We start from the raw sequence: 20,120 nt of genomic DNA, 5'->3' as shown, positions 1-20,120 counted from the left end.
ATCTCTTTTAACCCTGGCAGCTTGGAGAAAAATGAGAGTCAGAGAAAGGTTTGTGAAAGCAAGGCCAAAAAAAGGGAAGGCAGTAAGAGGGTGGGAGGACAGGAAACAGCAAGAGCTACTGCAGCAGAATCAAATAGAAAACAAAACATGGCTCTGATCTGAATATGAACCTGTCTGTACTTTCCAGATCTCGTCAGTGGCTCGAGAAGAGCATTACAAATGTTTGGAGGAGACAAAGAGTGTATGGGGCTCCATCCTCTCTTCCCAGAGAAAAATAATTCCTCTAAAGCGTGAGAAAACAGGAGATAAAAAAATACGTCAAAAGGCATGTAACTTGTCATTTCTAATTCCCTACTCAGTGTTACCACTGGCACTGGGTGAATTGATATCAAAATCTCTTACATGACCATTTGCCTGTCAGGGGCTCATTGGAGGAGCAGAGAGGCTGATGGCCATCTGTGGTGCTGGGCTATCTGGATACCCCAGCAGGTGCAGCTAATGCTGTGCCAGTGCACAGCTTGCCAGGAGGCCAGGAAGGTGACGAACCTGCTCTCTCATGCTGTCTTTCTCAACTACCAGGGTCACCTCCTGACTGGGCTCAACCATTCTTTGGTTTCTTTCTTACAAATAGATGTATTTAAATGTCAAGATATCTCTGCATAACTCAGGGGATGACAGAATCTGTGTTTTTGATCCCATTGGGTTTGTGTGGGTCATGCATGTCAAGCAGACAGGAATGACTGCAAGCCACGAGAAGGCTGATTGTGAAGAAAAAGGTAAGAGACTGAAAGTACTCCAAATGCTGCCATCTGCACCGGAGTGGGCAAAACTCCCTAAGAAACAGCCCTGAAAGGCTTGGAAAGAAAGAACCTTCTAGCCGCTTCTAGAACTGGAAATAACTTCTTCTGCTCTTGAACACTGAAATGCAAGCAGCATGGGCAATTATTGCTTGCGTGAAAACACATTCCTCTCACTTTATTCCCTGCATTGATCACTCCATCACAACATCCACATCATTCAGCAGTATCAGTAGACTTCATCCTCACAACGGAAGGGAGGACAATGACCTCCATTGCTCAAAGAAGGAAGTCGGTCATGGGACAGATGAAGGAGGTTGCCTGAGAACGCACAGGAAACCTGTGATAAAGGTGGGGAACTGAACCCAGACCATGAGTTCCAGCTGGGTGCCCAGTCCAAGTCGGGTGGCTGCCAGATCACGTCTTCTACTGGGGCTTTGAAATTTAAGTTTGGTGGGTTTTTTAATTAATGATTTTTTTTTCATTTGTCTAGCCACTACGTTTCATTTCACTCACACTTCTGCTTTGCAGAAGCTTTTTATTCTGCTTTTTATTTTTTTTTCTTTTTGTTTTGCCTTGAAAAAACAACACAACTGAACATTAAACAGAATTTAACTTTCACTAATTTTGGTCCTCTCCCCTACCAACATCGGTCTCTCTCTACCTCTCAGTGTTAAGTGCCCTTTGTCTGTGCATCCTGTGCTCACAACAATGGCTTCATCAAAACACATCAGTGATATTTAGAAGGAGATGTCTTATTCACAGCTTCAAAGAATTAAAGCAACTGCTTATGCAAACAGCAGCCTTGTGAGGCAGCAGTGCAGATCTGGTGGGAAAACCAGAGAAGATGCACAAAAAAGGTAAGTTCCTAAGTAAATGGTCTGATGATGCTATGCATCACTTCAAAATGAGCAAACGGACAAGGAACATCTGAATGCAGCCCAGACTATCCACAACTAACCAAAGTGCATCAGAAGACTGTCATCATTCCACTTCCACCACAGGCTTTCAGTAACTTCTGTGCACTGTGCATCCAAGACGGTCAAGTCCTACAAACTAACATGAAACTTATATGCTTAAAGCAGCTGAGCAGCTGCAAAAGCAACCCTCTTAAAATACTGAATACTTGGTACCGCTCAGCAGCTGGAAAAACAATTACTGATTGAAAAATTCAGTGTTTGTTGTTACTTAATAGTTGGGGAAAAACTATTCATGAATCATAATTAACATTTATTTAACTATTTAAATACATGCATCTACTGTTGAGGACTTCACAGGGAGCCAATATGTGCCCTTCTGGCATCATTAAACAAACTAATACAGTTAAATTAAAAGGACATGAGGCAGAAAGCCAGGCTGGAATAGTGAATCCTTCAGGTATAACTGAGACTTCCTCATCAGTGTGCACCCTGTGACACCAGGTCCGAACTCGCTCTACCAAACCAGTAGTGACTACTTCAGGGCAAACTGAATAAACACACAGCTCCAGTTTCTGGTGCTGCAGTGATTCAAACACCATAACAAACTGAATGAAAATCCAGTGTTAACAGCAGCAGAGAAAAAAAACCTCCCTCTGAAACAACCACAAGGCTTACAGGCAGCTTTGCAGTAATGCCAGCCTGCGGCTAGCTGGAAGCGAGGCTTCCTGATGGCAAGTACTGCAGTGCCCTATATGAAAGCACCAGCAGAGCTCATCACCCCTGCAGGAGCCAGGCTTACACCTCTTAAGCTGAAAGTGTTGTCAGCAGTACTATATATACTTAAAACATAGTTTCTGTACAGCAAAAGTAACCTCTAGAGAATATTTTACAAGGTGGTGATCAGTGTGAGCAGCCTGTACAATATGCTTAACTTTAAGTGACTTGAGCCCTAGGTCACTAACCCTCCCACCCTTTTGTCAGAAGTGACCGTATTATCAAAGGAAATGCACTTAAGTCATAAATGCTTCTCATATCATACTTCTCATAACCTGCGTCATCAGCAGGAAAAAAATGAAGGCAATAAGAAAAGAAATAAAATAGTTAAAAAATTTCAGGTCACAAACATCCCAAAGTGGGTTATGCCTTCAAAAGGAACTGTATAAATGACATGATGAGGGTTTTTTTGGTGTACATCTTGATGTTTTCTAGGTTGATGTTATTCACTTTAAGTGCAAACATGTTCTCAATGCCATACTTATTGCAACTGGCTTTTAGCCTGAAATGGGGTCCTTTTCATTGACACATACTCATCACACAAACAAATACAGCTGACCAAATTCCTTGCCCTTCACAGCCTACTGAGGTTCTCCAACCATACCTACAGAATGTCTGAAGAGGTAGATCAGTGCTCTTTTCCAATCAGTTAGGGAATCTGTCCATGGAGTATTTCAAACTGTGTTAGGCTTAGATGGATCCCAGTCTATACCCCTGGAATACCTTTATAAAGCATTTGCCCTAGCAAGGTTACGTCAGCATACCTAAAATACCGAAGTCCGAAAACACAGGCAGGGATGAACACTCAAAAAATATACATGCCATGGAATGAATGGCAAAACAGATCAACATGTATCTTGCCAAATTTCCTTCTAGGCTTACATGTAGCTACCCGTTCCCAGAAGTGTTCAGGTACAATGCCAGGGAGTTTTAGATCAACTCTGCAAAGAGCTTTTAAAGGGCTTTAGTGCTATACTTCAGATGGGAGTGCTTGTGTTCCCACGTGCATTGCTACTTTCTACTAAGTGTTCAGAATAAAACTATGAAATTATAAGGAACAACTAAAAAATTTAAAAATGCCCCAAAACTGAAGAAACCATTTGACGCTGCTTTTGCGAAAATACTTACGACACAGTCCTGGAAGTGATTTCCAAGGAAGCCAACTGCTGCTCTAGACAGTTTACTGGATTACGTGGCTCAGCTCTTTCATACAAGCAGCACCTACAGTTATATCTAGAAAAGGAAACAAAACCAATTTTTTTTGTGAGTAAATAAATAAATAAAGACAACTTTCTTTTAAAACTCATAGCTACGTTACAACTAGCTTTAGTAGGACTTGATGAAGTTCTTATGCCAAGCTCCACATGTGCTGCCCACTTAAAAGGCGCAAGCTCCAAGGCACAGTCAAAGCCTACCAAGGGCGCTGAAGCCAAGAGTGACTGTGCTTGAGGAAAAAAGCCCCATGCTGAGTTTATCAAAGCAGTCAACGAACACATGCAGCTGTTTTTCTCATCTACTTCTACTTAAAGCATGCACAGGAAATAGAAGGCGAAATACTGGTGCTAGCACCAAAAAATGTAGGTGGTTTCAGCAAAGCCAGGAATTCGAGGCACCAACTTCTTTTTTCTCTCTCTTGAGTGGGTGTTCACTTGTAAGTTGTAGACATGTTAGCAATTCAACGACTGAGTGAATTAATGTTCAACTTAACAGTCATTGTTAGGTTGGGAGGTTGTTACTGTTAGTTCTGCTAAAGTGACAGGTTAAAATAGGTTTGCATCTGAAAAGTTGTTTTCTACAATACAAATTCCCTGGCTTTTCGTACCAAATAATTTTCTTCCATCGCATCAACTCCTGTTTTATGAACCATCACTATCAGCTCCACCACAGAAACTGGGATAGGCAAGGAGGAACAGCACAGGACAGGTGAGGAAGAGAGAGAGGTCAGTCCCCATCATTTCTCTTTGGGCTACCCTCTTATTTTTCCAGGCTTTATTTATTTTCTGGTTATGTAAGACTTCCTGACAAAGGAGCACACTTGCATTTGGGGGATACATTCTGCTTTTTAAGGCAAGCAAGCAAAGGCAAAACCGAAGAGTAAAGAGAGAGCTCTACTTCATCGAGCCACAAGCCTGGAAAAACTATTTGCTGTCAGGCATTATTTGATACATAGGATGGAGAGTTGTGATTTCTCGAATTTGCAGGTGATAATTATTAATGGAAAAAACAAACTTTGAAGGTTGAGCTGATCAGTAGAGAGGAGAAAAAAAATACCACCACCACGTGTAGAATTTTTGCAGACTCAGATCCACTTTGTACTAGTAAACGAGCTTTTATCCTTCCCTTCTCTGGTTTATTTTTCTTTTAGGGTAGCTCACAAGCTGCTGACAACTCACACTGTACTAAGAGCTGTTCACACTGCACAAAGTGTTTACCACTCACAACTGATGCTAAAAATTAATTTACAGCATCGCTACAGCAAGCTTTGACAAATTGTCATGTGTTGACACAGTCATAAGTTGTTGGTTAAAAAAAGTAACACTTCCCTCTTCTGCCACCTCATGTTTGAGACCAGGGATGGGCACATTATGCAAAGTTTGAGGGTTTGTAAGCTTCACAAATGTTTGGGCTTCACAAAACAAGCTTGGTTGTGAAAGATATTCTCTTACAGCTAGGCACACGTTTATTGCCAAAAAGACTAGTAAGGAAAAGAAAAATCCCTTCCTAGCTACCAAGATCTGTGTGCTGGGCAAATCTAGGAGAAACGGCTGCAAAATAAATAACATTGAACAATACTTGTTCTAGATAAGACCAGACCAGGGACAAATACCCTGCATCAACCACTCAGAACTGCAGACACCACCCTCCTACTGCAGAAAGGAAAAAAATATAGCTGCAAGTAAGAGTTCTAATTGTTCTCAGCTGTCACACAATGTTATCTTAAGCAAATGGATTTATTTCTTGATTCTTCTTCATAGCTCTATATGGAAAAAAAAAGTGGCGGCATTCATCAGACAAGGTCCAAATTGATTTCCGTGTACTCAAGATAGTAAGCGTTAGTCAGCACTGGTGCCCATAGCAGCTCTTAAAATTTAACTCCTCCTCTTCCTCCTCAGGGAAGGATAAACGATCTATCTAGTTTACACCCTGGAATCAGTAATGGACACAAAGGTGGTCTCAGCTGAACTGAGCAGTGTTTCAGTGGCGATGCTAACTTAAAACCTTAGCTTCACACCAGGGTAAATCAAGACAAAGAAACAAGGCCAAGGATGGAGAAAACCAAAACAGTAAGAGATAAACCAAGATATCCATTTGGTCGAGACATCAACAATTTCAAGTTATCTTCCTTTTTCTTGTTTTCTGAGGTTTAAGTTGCTCTGCACTTCTGCTGACACCCATGTAAGATAGGGACTGTAATGCAGCAACCAAATCAAGCAGTTGGCTGGTTTTACCTTCAGCGCTGTTGATGGTCATAACAGGAAGACTGCCAGTGCAGGAAAGAAGAAAGGAAGTCAGGCTGGGCCCAGCCTCAGAAATCAAAATGCTAGCAATAGTCCAGGGCAGCTAAACATGGTACTGTGAACCAAGAACTCTCAGTGTCTGTCAAGTCGACTTCATGAGGAGCAGTTAAAAGCTACTGCTTTATGCTGTGCACCAGCAATTTGGATTTCCAGTGCTCCAGTATCGCTCCCCAACCTCCATCACCCCTCAGAGCACAGGCAGCGCATGAATACAGAGGAAATAAATTTAGGAAATTAACTTGGCAATACAAGGAATAATTTTCTTTTTGTTTTCCTAACACTTGTATGAAGAAGAGGTGCTTCAAGTGGTTCCTAGGTCCTGAAGAGAGGCAACGTTGTACCTTTGCAGAACTGATCTACCTGCCCCATGACGGCATTTGTGCAAGAGTGATCCATGTAATTTCTCTACAAAATTCAGAACATGTAACATCAAACAAAAAAGCTTGTGTAAAATATTAAGGGAGGGATGAAATTTTATATGGACTCTTCACTTGCTCATGCCTCACACACCCTATACAGAATTTCTTCATCATCTGAGATGCTACTCTGACAAATTACATATATTACTCCTTGATCAAGCTAACGGGAGCAAAGGACACTTATATCATTACAGTCAGCATGGACATGACCTTGTGCTGCTGACTGGAATGATATCACCCACGCATAATTCACCTAGAATGTTGTATATTTAGAAAATCAACTCCTCCCTCACCCAAAGTAACAAAAAATTATAAGTATTTTCAGTGCATCATATGGAATGCGTTATTTCACTGTGTTCAGTCCAAGAGTCAATAAGGTTGAAATAAAGACGATTCAACTATCAAGCCAAAAACTTCAATTGTGTAACTATCCAGAAGGTAACATTATTGTACACCTTGGAGAAAAACAAATAACATCTTAAGTTTTACTGTAAGTTACCTCAACTACCCAAATACACTACCTCCTGTGCATTTTTACTTCTTTGCTGTGCAGAAGGAAACACATGGAACTTAAACTCCCTGAGTTCTTTTTTTGGGATGGAAAAAGCCCAAGATTTCATCACTTAGTGAAGGATATTAGGAAAAAAGTGAGACTTAAGGTTTTCTGGGGTCTTTTTTTTGAGAAAAAGTATATATTTACTTGTAGCAAGTTCTTTCCTGGTGGATTCAAGTTGTGTGAAGAAACCACACACAAGCAGAAGGGCCTTTCTTGCCAAGTCTCCTTGTGTGAGCTTGTGCCTGCTCTAACCAACACAGGGCCAGTGCAGGAAGGTTCAACAATGAGGAAAAACAGACCAAGGATCTCTTGTGGCCTCCCTACATCACACCTCTCTGTTCTGTCCCGCAGGTTTTGGAACAAGGAGGATGGCAATCTTTGCTGACTCCATACCTGCATTCCCTCCCACTGCTATTTGCAAGGCATTAGAAGAAAGTAATAAAGATGACATTTGCCCCAGCAATACCTCACTAAGATCTGAATAGCAAAAGGGGATATATGAAGCTGTCCTGCTTACATGATGATGCACACATGCAAATGAAGGGGTAAATATATTGATAGTTGGAAAAAAAAAAACCCGCACTGAATATGTACTGGGTAGCTCCTGCCTGCATGGGGTGCAGACTGTGTGTAACAAACTCTCCTAGCCAGAAATTCAAAAAAAGGAGGGTTGGAGCTTTATTATTCCCTAGACACCACTCTTCCGACTAGTGAGGATAGGACACTAAGCCAAATGCTTCAGAGCTGCTGGGATTTAAGAGGGCCTCTCCTCTCCCAAGGCAAGTGGCACCAATGACTAACTACACTGTGGGCAATTTTCCTGTCTTTGCTCTACACCCGTCTTCACATCACTGCAAAGGTCACTGCGTCATAGGTGTTACACCGAGGTCTGCCGCCCAGCAGCAAGCAGGAAAGCAGAATATCTGGACAGGCTGGCAGGATCTTCTTACAAGCATGGGGGAAAACCTTACAGCTTTCCACTTGGTGGGGGGGCTTAAAAATAGTCCCAGTTCTTAAACCTTAAGAAGGGACTGAGATGCTCCGATTATTCTGAACTAAAAGTATCTCAGCCTACACCAGCTTTGCACAGCAGGCTTTGCTCAGCAAAGCCCAAGCCCAGAAAAGCTGTTTCCTTTCTAAATCTCCCTCCTAAGCACAGAAGCAATGGGAAGCAGTAGCTCTATAAGCATGAAACGGTTGGAAAAGACATTGTATCTTTGTCCATGCCTCTCTGGATTACACCTTGTGCTTCCAGCCCTTCCAAGTAGAAGCAACTTGGTGGCCCTGTCAAGAATTTAATCCATGTCCCCTCTTTGAGGCTCCATCAAGAAGGAAGCACAAGGACCCCTCAGGAGGCAGATAGGAAACTGCCTGCCCCTCGCACCCAAACACACTCACACACATGCACATGGGTATCTCTCCCCTTCGTTTTACAGTTTAAGCCTTTTTCAAGCTGCATACAATAATATATTCTTCATGACTTTCCTAGCTCTACATCTACTGTATGGTTCGTAACAATCAATGCCAGCGTTATCTATAGCACTAGAACACGTGCAGTTCATTGAAACAGGACTCTTACCTTATCCAGCTTCTCAAAGTAATTTTTCATTAAGTAAATCCATCTGATTTCTCGCTTGACTTTTGTCTACTCAGATTAAAACTTTACCAAATCTAGAAGCATTGCTTCTAAGAAATATATTCCCAGGGCTGCACCCAAACCAAATCTCTACTTCTGGCATCTAACTTTTATTGTAGAGCAATACTTCAAAACAAACGAACTTAAAAATTCAGTTAAATAGCAATGCACAGCTGAAGGGTTCTAGAGGTTTATCACTCTCTATATAGCATTTGCATAAATGACCATAGGATTATCTGGATGTTTTTGAGCCACCTCAGGCCAGAAAAGTAACTAGGTAGCAAATAAAAAATATCATATTAAGTTTTATGACGCCTTGAGCAAAAATGTTTAAATCAGACTCAAATCACCACATCTACTTTGCATGGCACTATCTTGTGTGTGCAACACACTTACAAGGTGGGGATAAGAACCAGCTCGAGAGTGTTTCAGAGACTGGTCTCATCTACCACCAAAATATGGCACTGCAGCTGGAAGCCTTGCTTGACCTCCACATCCAGGAGAAATCACTGCAGAAAAGGTACCAGTCAAAGTAGTTAACTAGTAGTGTACGATCCACCTTTCATCACTGCTGATAAAGACAACTCAATGAGAGCATGAACACACTCCAGGCATCCTCTGAAGTAACTTTTTCTTTACAGTGTTTCCAAGGAGCAACCTCCTCCCATCAACTCCTTGGCCTTCCCACTTCATATTACAGAAGCATCCCAGTGTCAGGAATTACTGGAACACAGCGATGACATGTTCAAAGCATTGTTTGTTCGGCAACATGGATGTTAACATTGACAATACAAACATTGAAGAGGCACATGTGTATCTGCAAAAACTTAATTCAACACAAAGCCAAGCTAGACCAGGACACAAGGAGCATAAATTAATCCAGTTCCTGTCTTCCCAATGACGTCCCTCACCATTGGAAAGACTTTGGTTTGGATTTTAGTCAAGTCTGGCTTATAGTGCTCAACTTTGGCTGTCAAAAAAAAAACCCCAACCCTGCTGGAACGCCTTACTCATTACGCAGTCTTGCAAAAATTATTACCTAGGTTAGAAGGCATTTCCCTTCAGGGACCTAAAGGGGTGAAGAAAGGGGATGGAGACTGACAGCTTGTGGTTTATAATACAGCAGCAAAAAAATAAATAAGTAAGAAGAATACAGGATATAATGTGTTTACATTTGTCAAAACAAGTTTCCTGGAGACACAGAGGGTTCATGCTGCTGAGCTGTCACTTCTGCTAGAAACTGCTGCCTCATACTATTGGGAGGTCAGTCACTGACCTGCTTTCTGATAGAACTGAATTAATTTGCTACTTCTGCACACAAACTTTTTTTTTTTTTAAAGGAATACTCAACAAACCCATAAAAAGATGCCTTTTATCCAACTTGGAGCTTCAACTGATGCTGTGCAATGCTATTACATACCCTGGCACAGGGCCCACTGTGCTTGGTCTGCTTATTCTTTTGGAAAAATCTGTACAGAATATTTTTAACGACTTGACACTGCAAATAACATCTTTCCTGTTTGAGCTCCTACGTTACACTAACACCAGTGATATAACCTGCTACAGACAATAATGGAGGCTAGAACTTGAATATGTTGTGCTTTGTCTAGGCTGCTCCTGAAATAGATGCCCACCACAACAGGATTAGTTCTCCAAATAGACAGATGCATGGCACAATATATTTATAGGATTAAAACATGAAGTTATTAATAGAAAACAAGATTTGTAGGAGAAAATTATAAACTAAACACCTATTGATCCAATCATACCCAGTTAATGAACATCTGTGCTCACCAGGAGATGGTGGTATAGTAGGAACACTTAAACTAAAGCATACTTGGAAAGTGAAGTGGCAGAAGTAGCAGCAAAAGGGGTGCTGCCTCTCTGCTGTCTTTGCTTATGGGCTACATGCCCATAGCTCTAATGTCACTACACAAATCATTTCATTAAATAAAACCCTTTTTGAGGTTTTCACAGGTCTTCCAAATCCTTGAATACTCAAAATATCAGAATGCAGCTCTTTAAATAATCCTTGGCAGTGCCATAACAGAAAGCTTCACTTCTTAGATGGACTTAACCTTCCAGGTATCTCATGGGTAGCAGCACTGCTGTTCAGAAAGAGAAAGGCAGCGTATCTCTCTATGAAAGCAAGGCAATTCTGCATCAAGGCTCTGGGCTAACACTTGGAAGATGAGAATCCACCAACTAACACTTGCATCAGATCTCACCAGCAACTTGGTCTCAAATATTCACGTCATTCTCCATCTGCAAAGTGAAGATAAGGATCTTCTCCAAGTGCTTGGCTTGCTTAGTAACAAAACATTGTGGGTGAGACTTGCATCTTCCTTTGCATTTCCCCAGGGTCCAATCTAACAACAGTGGAGGTACTACTAACTACCACAATACAAGACAACTATTGGTATCACAACAGATTTATGATCACTCAAGTTCCTGTGCTTGATGAGGCTCAGGTTGCAAAAGATAACAATGCCAAACCTACACACTGCAGCGCCAAGTGCATTTTTGTCAACCTCTTCAGCTTTCATCTGTGCACATTTACAAGCCTTGAATCTGAAGTTCAAATAAATCAAATAATTCACTCAAACCCACCAGGATTTGAAAACATTAGGGAAATGTCAAGATGTCATCAAGCTTGTTCTGCAGTAAAGAGTGCTTTATATTTCAGAAAGAAATAGACAAGGGAGCTATTTAACAAGATGGTGGCATATTGAAACATGGATAGATAAGTAATTAATAGCTACCTCCTCTAAGTGAAAACTTTTCTGTGTGAAAAATCAGTTTATAAGAAAAACTACAAGTCAATTGCTGACATTTTTTGGTTCATAAGAACTACCACACCTATTAACATCTCCATTACTATGAAGGATTTTACTCCTTTAAGTAATTTACAAAGACCTTTGCATAAAACAGCATGTGTGAAGCAAGGAACTAATAGGAGACACCAAAGAAATGCTGACATTCGTTAACTAGAATTCTAATGAAAAATGCTACCAGGAATCCATGAAAATGGGAAAGAACTGCCACGAGAAGCTGAAGCTAAGGCAACAGGTTCATTTTATTTGCTCGTAGTTTAAGTAATCACATGATTGAATAGGTGCTGTCATTAAGATAGAGAATATCGGCCAAATAACCTCTTTCTGTTGGTAGCCCAAACCATTTTCCTGTTAAAAATGTCCCATATTTGACTAGTAGATAGCCTAATTCTGAAATCTCTTAACTCTGACATGCAGATTTCTTTATCAAATTTCTATACAACTTTAACTGGAACAAAGGGCACCTTAAAGTAAACAAAAGAGGAGAGAGAAAAAATAGTCATGTTTCAATAAACAGGAAGTATAAACCCATTAATTAAGCATTTAATTCTTTTTATACCTCACGTCTGTCTTCACAGTTTAATGTCTCAGCAATCAACCAATTTTGGGATTCACTGCTGTCATGCCAATCATGGCAGTACTTCAACTAGAAAGGCACTGTCAAACATGATGAAGTGTTCCTTCGGTTTGTACCCCCAGTGGTACTTGTGTTCAGCACATAAGCTGCCTAGTGAGGGAAGGTGAGGGATAGGGCCTTACCTGCCCTACTTCCCACGACTGCAGACCAGTCCGAAGTGGCAAAGGCACAACTGAATCACACTTATGGTTGAGACTACATTCCATAAAAACCATCTCACACCCTCCTATAGAAAGTACAAATGGCATCCAATTAACTTTGAAACATACTCAAGAATTTTCAGTTGTTTTCTTGTATTTTCTTTCCAACTTTCTTATTTTTCCAACCTGCACATGCCTCAGACTAAGACATACTATAAACATGGAAAAATTTCCCAGCACTACGCCACTACAGCTCAACGTCTCCCTTGAATCTGCGGACACCATTCCCTTTCCTGCACCCAGGGATGCTACACACACAGCCCAGTAAAGGACAGGGCAGAGGGATTTCCCGCTGGGAAGGAGAAAATACATCTCTCTAATTGGTATTTCTGTTTCTAGCAGCTTCCTTTCACACTGGTCCTACTGGAATTGGTGTTGGCAGAGACCAAACAGTTGCAATATATAATGATAGTCACTGACACAATGAGCTGTGCATCTGTGTCTGCTGACTTGGGTGAAGAAGACAGCACTGATGTCCTGACTGCCAACTGCATTTACAATGCATGTTTGGCTGCCTCACCTGAGTCATCTCTGCTTTATACATCCCTGTTAAGCTCTGGCCCAGGAGCCAATGTTCCCAAGCAGCTGGTGGCAGCAGCCATCTGAAAACAGTAAACCGGGCTGCTGGCTCCCTGGGCAGAAGCTGTCATCGTGCATTCACCCAGCACATGGCGCAGCAGGGCCCTGACCTACTCAGCCTCTGGACATCACTGCAACACAAATGAAGATAACCCAAATGCCAAAGAAGGGCAAATATTCAGTCCTGAGACAACGGCATGCTTTACAGCAAAAGCCTTGCAGCCCACAGTTCAAAATAGAAATTTATGTGACAAAAACTTCATGACATGAAAGTCTGCATCAAAAAAACAGCAAGCTGCACTGCTTGGCATCTCCCTTTCCAACCCTTGTAAAGTCCAAATAGCTCAGATACAAATCTGTAGTATCACTCTCTAACTAAAAGCTATTTTAAACTAATTTTGGCAGCTGCTAAGAGTTATGACCAGGATGCCAGCTGTATGTTTTCTTGTCTCCTTCTCCGAGCTCCAACTGGCTGACAGCAGTGAGGGGACACTCATCTCCTCTGCTAGGGAAGCTCTGATGCCTCCACCTTCCTTCAGACCAAATGTGCTGGGTTCCTCTAGCAAGAAGAGCCTGCCTTTGCCGCTCCAAGGACAGATAAAGAATATCACCAATAAAAATCATAATCTTGAAGGTTTTAAAAGTTCCCTTTCCATAAAACAAGCCTTAGACAGAGAATACCCGATAATGAGCTGCAAAGTCCTTTTTTATAGGCACTCATTTGGGATGACCCACATAACTCATCCACTTTACCACTTAACATTTCCAAACTCACAGCAGTATAAAAACTTTTACAACCATGCATGATCATGCCACTTTTTTTCCTTTATGTATAAAAGTGCCTAGTGTATTTTTTCATTATTCAGTAAAAATGAACATCTCCACACAAATATGTGGACTGCGATATCCATTTACGAATGCCTGAACATCTAATGTCTGCTAATCCTGGTCATTTCTGTGCTCCTCTTTACCTTTGCATGTTTCAGCTTTCCAAACATCAGCTGACCCAGAACTGTGGCCTTTTAGCAGGGATTCCTTTCCCTCAGTCCCAGGCAGCACAAAGCTCCCACCCTGATTTCCTACCTGAGAATGCATGATGGGAGGGCAAGATGAACCTTCACAACCACACAGGCTACAACACTTTAAACTAAATATAATGAAATAAAAATAAGGAAAGGTCTGAAATAAGCAAATTACAGTTTTAGAAGGGATTAATGTCCTGCATCTGTGTTAGATGGAGGGAGGGGGAAAGGTCAAGTCAGGAAATTTGGGAAGCAAAAGCAGGAATATCTGGCATGGAGATGACACCGCAGAAAGAGGGGAGGGAATTTATTTTGCACAACCACAGCAGGGGCTGCAGGGACAGGAATGTGCAGGGGGAATGGTGAGGGTGGGAAGAGATGCTGTTCAAATGTCATTGCCAGCAGAGCATGAGGTCAGTCAAAGGAGGTCATGTCATTCCTGCAGGAAGCCCTGCCTGGATTATCCTACTGGGCAAGAATGGTTATCCTTACTGAAAGAGGGCAACACACAGGCCCAGCCAACCTAAATGACCCAGTATATGGGATATGGAAAAACAAATCCCAGGAAGCAAAGCTGCTCCTGACAAACTAGACACAGATAGCTGTCAGCTGCTGAAACTCATAACCAAAGTGACATAATATTAGAACATATTTTTATGCTTACTAAGACAACAACAAACCGAAGCCTGAGCTGTATTTTGGGCACGCCAGCTCAAACTATCTTTAGACCGGAAAAGTGTGTGTGTACAGATGTTCCAGCAGGCATGGGGAGCAAAGAGCTGGAAAAAGCACTTGCTCACTTCTGAGCCTTATAAAAAATGACTTTTGTAAATATGGGTGGGAATAAATACACCAGGCAATGCCAAATAAATAAATAAAAAAACCCCAATCAAACAAAAAAAACAATAAAAAGCACCACCAAAAAAAAGGCAGGCAAAAAGCCAGTAGTTGAGCAGGGACTGGTGAGGTTTTATGACTGCAGATCTCCCCCATCTTTTCTTCTCCCGATGGATGTTTTCAGGTGTTACTACCTCCTGTGGTCCCCAGCTATGTTTTACTCCTCCTGCCAGCTCTCTCATCCAGCTTTCTAACTATCTCACTTTCACAGATGCTCTCTTGGAAGCGTGACTGAAGCTATAAATTCACGTCTACACATCTGTAACAAAAATACTTTTTCTAAAAGCTATTCTTCTTCCCTTTCGATGGTGACACAAATGATCTAGTTGCTGGCAATTCAGGGGTCTCGCTGCAGCTTTAAGCACTAACCGAGACACAGAGCAATGATGTCTCACAATGGAAACAGCAATAATAGAACTTTTTTTCCCATATATATACACACATGAAGCTGTTATTCTTGGAATCATTTCTATTTGTAAAGAACTGAAAAATACAAAAAAATGGCTTCGAAGCTCTTGTCCCATGGAGCAACTATTATTTCTTTAAGTAAAATATAATTATCACCTCCCTCCAGAAAAAAACCAACCTCGGAATCCATCAATACAAGAACAGATCTAATTTACCATGATCACCGCTCAGCTTGCAGAAGTAGAAAGATGAGGGCAGCAACCAAGTGAAGAACTATTTAGACCTCCCTTGAAAAAAAGCCCCTATATAAATAGGACATAGACGATTAAGATGCTTCCAGGTTACATTATGACTAAGCCCTGCTTTTAGCCAAAAAAACCCTACGTGGTGTGGCAAAGAGCTGACTTAAACTTTGGTCATAGCAAGCCCTGCACCTGGGTGGGGGGCCTTCTGCCACAGGGATGGACACCCCTGCTGCAGCCCATGAACGTGATCTCCAGGCACAGCAAGGACAGGGTCCCATTATACATCTAGATGTGGTTTTCCTTGCCTCCCTGGATATAAGGAAACCTTTGGTGCATGACCAAAGCAAACAATGCCTGCCAGGGCTCTAAACGTAATGTGAGCCTACTGATGGTACAAAAGACTCTGCTCATCTCACAGCCTCCAAATCTTTCTTAATACCAAGCCAACAGCAAAGCAAAATCCCAAAGCTTGTGCTTTGGGCATGATGCAGAAACAACTGTTCCTGCAAACAGTGCTTGTACAAGACAACTGTGATTTGCATGGAGGCGAGTATCCTTTGGGCTCAACTTGATTTGGCAAAAAAACATGGGCAACCATTGGGTTAATACTGGCACGGCAGATTCCAGGCATGAAGACATGGGAGAAAGACCACAGCTTTGGGTGATGGAGACAGGCCACCAGCCTGCTGGCGTCAGGGTGACAGGGGAACCAGATAATGGGAAATAAAAATGTACCAGCAGGAGTGGAGAGAGATAATAGAGAGACTCATTGAGGGGAAAAAAAAAAGAAAAGCCAAAGGAGGGAAGTTTGGCAGACAGGGATGGTATATTTAAAACAAAGGCATGGAAGCAGGAACAGAGCTTAGCATTGGACCCGGTAGGGTCTGGTCCACCCTGGTGTGCACCCCTGCTTCCAGGATAGCTCAGGAGCTTTCCTAAGCTCCTGTCCTCTGCGTGCACCCAGCACAATGGGCGTGCAGTGCAGTGCCAGTGCTACCACAGCATGACAACTAGCAGCTTCCCAACACATTAAGAGGATGTCTATAATTTGCCCTGAGTTTTGTTAAGATTTTCATATGTAGCAAAGTCACTATTTTTATTGAAATTCATACACACATGGTCCTTAGAGAAAGGGAAACACAGAAGCCAAATTGAAAGTTCACCTTCTTTCAACTAAATTTGTTAGCAGGTTCATCATCTTTTTTTGACAGAATTATCTTTCCATGGTTAATTATTTCCACTGGAAAAAAACAGGAGACCAACAAATTGCTGGATATAATTTGTGACTTAAATAATAAAGCCATTAATAGCATTTTAGAGGAACACACTCTTCTCTCCAGAAATAAAAACTCTATTTCATCTCATCTAAATTGCTTGGTCAGCTTCAAATGAGTGCAATATAAATCTCCTTCCCGTACTGCTTCTGTTATCTATGATAAAGGGAAGAGACAGAAGGTAATCCTGTGTTCCGTATTCACTGACACATCATTTTCATGCTACACTACACTGTAATTTATTTCTAATGGTATAAACCTCTTGTAGTCTTCCTGCATTGTTCAGCCACACACACATCCCCAACTGGTACTGAGATTGCGAGAATGGCAGATGCAACATCCAGGTACCATGCTTTATGGAATGAGGATGTCTGCTGCACATTTTAGCAGTGCTACGGCTGTGAAAATAAACAGCTAGACTGTATAATTAAGGTATGATGTTATTCTACCCAATGCCTCCTGGAAGCAAGGTAGTCAAAGAATGCTTCTTGTAATTGCCAACTAAACTTTTAATTTTGCATGCAATAGGTTTGAGACAATCCAAAAAGATGTATGGAGCCAGAAGAGATTAAAGGATGTGGAAGCCAACTGAAACTGAGAAGTCCTTACAGTCTTAGCCATAACAGAGGTACCACTTTATAGGAAGGAAAATATCTTTAAAGCTCTCTCTGCTGTCCTGATCAAGGAGAATGAAAGAACTAAGTAAACCAATGTATGAAAATTAAGCTGGAGCTCTGAAGCATTACATGTATTATTAATCTCATTTAAAATCAACATTTTCCATAGGATACAAGAGAAGAGGGACCCCTCCCCCCCCCCCGAGTTTAGAAAAGCTTTCTTCAAATTAGAAAAGTTTGGACTTTGGGCCAAAATGGGGATCCAGTTACTCTTGATGCAATCCTGAAAAGGCTAGGTGCAAACAGAAAGCTACCTCTGATATTCCCGCAGAAATTAATATATTTTCATAAAACATTCACGTTTATCTGTAAAACATTTTTCTCTATTAAAATGTGCAAGACTAACACAGAATACTTAATCTGCTGTCAGTTAATAAACAATATTACAGGCATCACAACTTAGAGAGACAAGAGTTTCAGTACTCCTGTGCCTTTGCACTGGCAATGGGGTTGCAGCTGCTTTATATTGCCTCTCGCTGCAGATTATGAATCTGTCGTGTTAGCTCTGGCTTACCAACAGCTCACGCTTCAAAAATTTGACAAAATACCCCAAAGGCTAACTCCTGCTGAACTTCATCCCTGCTGCCACGACCAATTTGTAGTACAACTTCATTCTAGTGACGCATCTGCAACTGCTTACGTGAAGGGCCCAAATGACTTGATTCAGCCTAGCTAAGCAGGCAGCACTGCTCACATGCGCTTTGGGTCATAGGGGAAGAGAAGCAGCCCCAAGAAGGCTGGCTACCAATTTAACAGGGTTTCCAGCTGAGATCCTGCAAGCAAAGCTCCCTGCAGGAACTGCTGAGTACCCTACCACATGCTTCTGCAGCTCTGTGGAGCATGGGTTGGGGAAGCCTTCAGGCATTCAGAGCTGCCCCCCAGCAAGCCCTCAGCTCTCACAACTGGCCTCTGCTGCATCCTGACCTACCTACAGGGTTTGGTGCCAACCCATATTCTCATCTCTGCTAATTCTGAAATTTCAAACATAGCAGGTCCTGTGTTCATATAGACTCTTCTCATCCAAAACTACTCCTTAAATGCAATCCAGATGAGCTCCTTGGCATGGGCAGTGTATGCAGTGGCTGCCCTTGCTGTCTGCAGCCCCGTTTAGCAGACTGTTTTCAAAAAGGAGCAGAGTCATTTTTGATAGACTGCCTTTCCCTGTGGTTGAAAAGGGGTTCTTTGATCATGCTCCCAAACTCAGACCCTGGTTTCTGAGCACCTCTGGAGAAGGATGGCAGCGTAACTTACACCACCAACAAAGTAGTAAAAAGCTGTGCCTTTACTTAGCTGCTCATGATAGTTACCGGTTCTTGCAGGGAAAACGCATGACTGACTTAGACTGATAAACAGATGAGCATACTCTCTCATCTAGCAGCTCTTGTCAGGTGAAGCACACGGGTCTGTCCACGCTTACTGCCAGGGCTCACCCTGCTGCAGAAGGGCTCCACTCTAATGAGGAGAGCAGGCAGAAAGCAAACCCTCCGTAGCGATGCTCAGTAACAGGCTTCTAGTAGTTACCAAGAGCTGCAGTTATCCTACAAACCTACCAAGAAAGAACTACTGGAGGAAGAACCAAAAAGGCTAAATCTGACTAGCTGGGAAGGTCATGGTAAATAGTAAGAAATGCCCTTGAGGCATGTGCAAGGAAAATAGCAAGATTAAATCCAGGAGGAAGATGTTGGGATTCTCACTGGAAACAAATCCTTGGTAGAAAGCTTGGGTTTGGGTGCTGAACCACCTCCCCAAGCACAGGGCTGGGATCTTCTTCCCTCAACCTTTAACTAGTAGACTGGCTGAGAAAGGAAGTTGGCAGGGAAAGTACAAGTGGATGATCAAATAAGTTTTTTCTGTCTTGAATTGCCAACTCTGTGAAAAATCAGCCTCTTATCCAATGGGCTGATGACACTGCCGTTAGGAGAAAAAATCATAGCTGTATGTACCCAAGCGTAGATGTCAAAAGAGGAGCACCAAAGGTGAGGTAGTGCAACTGGCCTAGCAAGAAGAGTGCAAACTACTTCAGCCCTAATGCACCAGAAGGTGCAGTGATAAAAGCAGGCAGAATCAACAGGGTCTCATAACTTCACTATGAAAGCAGAGTTTGCATAAAGGAACTAGAGTTATAAAGGACAAATAACCAAAGTGCTACTTGTACAAATGAAAAAGGATAAAAAAAGAGTGTGGCATGTTATTTTTGTCCATGCATTCTACAAAGTGGTCTAAAACTTAGTAACCTAAACATTTTTTACTGTAGTAACTGCCATAATCTAAAACACTTGAGAAAAAAAAAGCAAAACGCAAGAAGTCAAACATGCAAACACCCACAAATGAGGAAGGTAAAGTCTAGTGTTCACCTCTGGAGATGATCTGTAGCTACAGTTATGGCACATTAGGTCAGTTTTAAATAAAGCTGCAAGCAACTTCTTTACTCCCACCACAGTGTGAAACGTGCTTTTTTCCTATTTCTACAGCAGCCTGCTTCACCTACTAGCCCTTGCAGATGGTTGTGAAACCAGAACCAGAATAAGAACTGTATTGTCCATTGTTCCTAATTAAAATCCCACAGTCTTGTGGTCAGAGAGCTCTGGAGAACTGGTAGGGTCACGTGATTTACTTGATGTCAGACAGAAAAAGCCCTAGACCAGAGATGACAGATCTTCTGGCTCATGCACGCAATGTAGCATTCTGCAGCCAGAAACAGAAATGCAGTCACTGGGAAGCTCTCGT

The 20,120-nt window shown here is 42.0% G+C and overlaps 1 protein-coding gene across 4 annotated transcripts in view; it reads right to left on the bottom strand.

Moving 5' to 3' along the window:
- BACH2 (BTB domain and CNC homolog 2) overlaps nt 1-20,120 on the bottom strand; it is a 196,213-nt gene that overhangs the window by 106,286 nt on the left and 69,807 nt on the right. For 3 of the 4 annotated variants that reach the window (XM_069851242.1, XM_069851244.1, XM_069851243.1), the window contains exon 3: nt 3,620-3,724. The gene's annotated coding sequence lies outside the window, so the exon portion shown is untranslated. Of the gene's footprint in view, nt 1-3,024; nt 3,096-3,619; nt 3,725-20,120 lie in introns of all 4 variants that reach the window. The other variant, XM_069851245.1, reaches the window with a different exon arrangement.

Source organism: Phaenicophaeus curvirostris, chromosome 2, assembly GCF_032191515.1.
Source record: "Phaenicophaeus curvirostris isolate KB17595 chromosome 2, BPBGC_Pcur_1.0, whole genome shotgun sequence".
Classification (NCBI taxonomy): domain Eukaryota; kingdom Metazoa; phylum Chordata; class Aves; order Cuculiformes; family Cuculidae; genus Phaenicophaeus; species Phaenicophaeus curvirostris.
The sequence above is the reverse complement of the archived record's forward strand: the minus strand, read 5'-3'. Positions and strand labels throughout refer to the sequence as shown.